Source organism: Rattus norvegicus, chromosome Y (assembly GCF_036323735.1).
Source record: "Rattus norvegicus strain BN/NHsdMcwi chromosome Y, GRCr8, whole genome shotgun sequence".
NCBI lineage: Eukaryota > Metazoa > Chordata > Mammalia > Rodentia > Muridae > Rattus > Rattus norvegicus.
The window spans coordinates 20,237,699-20,242,733 of NC_086040.1; positions in this window are offsets into that span (position 1 = coordinate 20,237,699).

The following is a 5,035-nucleotide window of genomic DNA, read 5'->3' on the forward strand; positions in this document are numbered from 1 at the left end:
CTACCAGAAAAATCTCTTGTAACCTGGAGAGCTTTATCTTCTTCTGTGATGTCACAAGTGTTGACAAGAATGAATCTGCCTCTCAAGTATTCCTTCAGTAACTCCAGAGTTTAGTAATTGGCATTTAAGTGAGAGTAAAAACCATTTGGGAGTGAGAACAAAGAGAATGAAGAGATCAGAAATGGGGAGAAGGAAGCTGCCTTTCCATCTTGGTCTAAAAAAGGAAGAAATATGTGTGCTTGGGAAAGCTCAGTGACTCCATGGTAGGGGTTGAGTGGTATTGCTGAAGAGATAGCATTGATCTGAGCCTTTAACATATGGGAATCAGGAGCTTGTGTCCTCTCAGAAGAATCTGGACTTGTCTGTTCTTATGGTTCCTGGAAGTCAGAGAGTTTATACCATTCATTTCAATATTTATTTATTTATTTTTATTTTTTAGCATTTTTTTATTTTCTAATTTTTTTTACATATTACATTTCATATATTTTTGTCTTTCCCAGTTTCCTCCACATAAGATCACTAATTGGTCCCCTACACTTCTTGTATAATCCCTCTTACTGCCCTTTGACTTTCCCTTGAATTGGTAATAAAAGCTAGATTAGACCAAGAGATTCTCCTTCCATTGATGACCAACAACGCCATTATCTGCTACATACGCATTGGGAGCCATAGGTATATCCATGTACAATCTTTGAATATTCGTATATTACCAGAAACTCTGGTTCATCGGCATTGTCTTACTTATTGGATTGAAAGTTCTTTCAGCTCTTGTAATCCTTTCTCAAAATCTACCAACAAGAGATCTGTTTTCAGTTCACTGCTTTGCCACTACCATTCACTTCTGTATTTGACATGTTCTAGCTGTGTCTCTCAGGAAAGACCTATATCCGTTACTTCTAATAATGCAATTCTAAGATTCATCAATCTTATCTAGATTTGGTGGCTGATATATCTATCTATATCTATATCTGTATCTATCTATCTATCCATTTATCTATCTATCTATATCTATCTATATCTCTAACTATATCTATATCTATCTATTTATATCTATCTATATCTATATCTACATCTATATCTATATCATCTATATCTATATCTATGTCATCTATATCTCTATCTCTATCTCTATCTCTATCTCTATCTATATATAACATACAGCTATGAGGTTACATGTTGTTTTAAAATGGATTCTGGTATACAAGGTCAAGAAAGTAGAATCCACAAATGACAGTGTCAAATAGACTCCCTCCTTTTCTTATGAACCTTATGAAGCTGAGGTTTCACTGTACCTCAAGCTATTCCTCATCCTGCACCTCCTCCTGAGTCTTATGTATGGCATGGAGAAAGAATCATGGTAAAGCATCCAAAACACTCAAGTCTCTTCCTCGGAACACAGTAAGGTAGATAATGCATAACTGATATCAAACGGGACTAGAGAACTGAATTCTATTGTCCATGCTGTCCTTTATTTCAATGAAGTCTGGTAATTTTTGGATAAAATAACGATTTGGGAGTTTATCATTTGATGAAGGTACACAATATTTACACTGCTATACTCACTCTATAATTGGGCTGAATTTGTTGCCAAAATCAATGCAAAAAATTGAATTGGAAAACAGAATTTTTGAGTACATATTCAGGAATATATATATATATATATATATATATATATATATATATATATATATATATATATAATGTGCCCACTCAAGAGGGGAGAAAAAAATTAAATACAATATTCATTCAATTGAAGATCTGTAGGGAAAATACTTTCCTTTGAGAAACAGAAAAAACCTAGGAAATTGAAGTGTATATCAGAGGAATGGACCTGGGAATAAAATTATTATCTAGAAAAATCTCCTCCACTCCATGTTTCTAGACCTTTTCTACCCAGGCCAAGCACCTTACTAACTTTCTCCATTCAGAACATGTAACCACTGATGAAACAAATAGAAGTACTTAAGTTTAGAGAGATGTCATACCTAAAGGTTTCCACTGTGTCACAGGAGACACTCCTGGAAAGGGCACCGTTGAAATTGGTCAATGTAAGGAAAGCTGTTTAGCAGTTAGGCCATGGCAGTTCTCAGTGACATCATCATTAGGCCCTGCCTGATATATTCTTCTATCCTGGAGATCGCTATCTTCTTCTGTGATATTATTAGTGTTGTCCTGACAGCAAATGCCTCTGGGATATTCCTTCAGTACCTCTAGGGTTTACTAATAGGCTCTAATTCAGAAAAACACAGACATTTGGGAGGGAGAAGAAAGAGGGTAAAGTGTACAGAGATGGGGAGAAGGAAGCTGTCCTGTATCTGTATAAAAAATGAAGAAATGCTTGGTAAATTGAAAAGCTCAGTGAATACTGGTTAGGGGTTGAGTGGGTTTGCTGAAGAAATAACCTTTATCTGAGCCTTCAACGTATGGGAATCAGGAGCTGAGAGCCTCCTAGAAGCATCTGGACTTCCCTACTTGTTACAGTTCTTGGAAATCAGACAGTTTATGTCATTAATTTCGTTATTCTAAAAGCCAATTGTTTGAAAGGTCCCAGTTGTTTTCCTGAGAGCTCATGACTTTGATTCTTTATTCCAGAAGAAAGAGGTCCTAAGGAACAAGCGAAAGACAAGTATTCTGTCCTCAGCTCAGTGTAAACTCAGCCATGATTTGGATTCCCATAGTGCAGTTTCTGTCTGAGACTGATATCTGGGAAAGAGAAATGCTTCAAATTTGGACTTCATCTTCTCAGTCTTTCCACCAGTATTATTCTGACTACAATTCCCTGACAGGGACTCTTTAGGTTTCTGAGTCAATAGGTCTGGCTAGCTGCCATTTTCTTTTTGTCTTTATTTCCTTTTTTACTTTTTTCTCAAATTCTATATCTTCTTTAATTGGATATTTCTATATTTACATTTCAAATGTTATTTCCTATCCCAGTTTCCTGTCCTTAAGATTCTCAAGCAGTCCCATTACCCTTCTTCTATAACCCTCTTACTGTGCCTGGACATTCCCTTTAACTAGCACTAAAAGCAAGGGAGAACCAAGGGCTTCTCCTTCCACTGATGCCCAACATCGCCATACTCTACCACATATGCAAATGGAGCCATAGCTATGCCCATACACAGTCTTTGAATATTGGTTTAGTACCAGAAAGCCCTGGTTAGTTGAAATTGTAGTTCTTATGGGGTTGACAGCCCATTCAGCTCTTGTAATCCTTTCTCAACATCTACAAATAGAGTTCCATTTTCGGTTCTCTGGTTTGTCACTAGCATTCACTTCTGTATTTGACATACTCTAGCTGTGTCTCTCATGAAAGTTCTATATCCAGTTCCTGGCAGCATGCTCTTCTTAGCTTCAACAATCTTATTTAGTTTTGATGCCAGATATATATATATATATATATATATATATATATATATATGTGTGTGTGTGTGTGTGTGTGTGTGTGTGTGTGTGTGTGTGTCTATGTGATATATATATATGTATATATATATATATATATATATATATATATATATATATATATATATATATATGGTGACACATACAACTGTGAATTTTGATGCAATATTTACATGGATTCTACGTAACTAAGTCAAGAATATAGGATCCACAAATGACAATGCCAAATAAACTCCTTCCTGTTCTTATACCCTATTGAAGATGAGGTTTCACCAGACCTCAAGCCATTCCTCTTGTTGTGCATCACCCAGAAACTGATATTTTGCCTGAAGAAAGAATCATGGTAAAACATCCAAAACCCTCAAGTCTTTCTCTGGTAACACAAGAAGGTAAAGATTAGAGAACTGATATCTAATAGGACTTCAGAACCAAATTCAATAGTCCATACTGTCCTTTGCTTTACTTAGGTCTGGTAATTTATGGATAAAATAAGGATTTGGGAGTTGATCATTTGAAGTAGGTATCCAATATTTCCACTCTTATATTCACTGTATAGCTGGGCCCAGTTTGATACCAAATTCATGGCAAAAAATGGAATTGGAAAAATGAAATTTTGAGTACACATGTAGGAACATATATAATGTCCCCTATCAATGAAATTACAATTAGAAAATGTAAAACAATATTCACTCAATTAAAGGTCTGTAGGAAAATACTGGCACCTGCGAAACAGAGAAAACCTAGGGAATTGAATTTTACTCCCAGGATTGTACCTGGGAATAAAATTAATCTACAGAAGAATCTCCTTCCTTCTGTGTTCCTAGATATTTTCTACCCATGACAAGCCCCTGACTAACTTTCTTCATTCAGAGCATATAACCACTAATGAAGAAGAGAGTAGTCTCTAGCTTTAGAAAGATGTAGCATGTAAAGGTTTCTACTGTGTCACAGGAGGCACTCGTGGAAAGGGCACCTCCAAATCTGGTCAATGTAAGGAAAGCAGTTCAGCAGGTAGACCATGGCAGTTCCCAGTGACATCATCATTAGGCCCTGCCTGAAAAACTCTTGTATCCTGGGGATCCCTATCCACTTCTGTGACGTCACAAGTGTTGTCCTGACTGCAACTGCCTCTCAGATATTCCTTCAGTACCTCTAGGGTTTACTAATTGGCCTCTAATACGGAGTAAACAGCCATTTGGGAGGGTGAACAAATAGGATGAAGATATCAGAGATGGGGAGAAGGAAGCTGGCCTTCATTCTTGGTATAAAAGAAAAGAAGAGATATGTGGTACTTCGGAAAACACCACGGGCAAATGGCTTTAGTTCTTTTGTTCTCTGGGTTAACCGAGCTCTTGGAGGAGTTTCTGAACATCCTAAAGACCTTTTGGCAGATGATAAAGTTTCTAGATAACCCTTTTTAGATTTTGATGGTCCTGGGGATTGTATGGCTGATGGTAAATGTTTCCCAGGTAGAGTGCTAGTGCCAGATTGATTTTTAGATGCTTTCAAAAACATGGAATTTTTCTGATATACTTGGGCTTATGGGACAAGTTCTAAATGAAATTTTTTGATGTGCACTTTCCCACAGACCTTTAGAAATATTAAAAAAAAGGTTTTCTATTTTTGAAGTCTAATT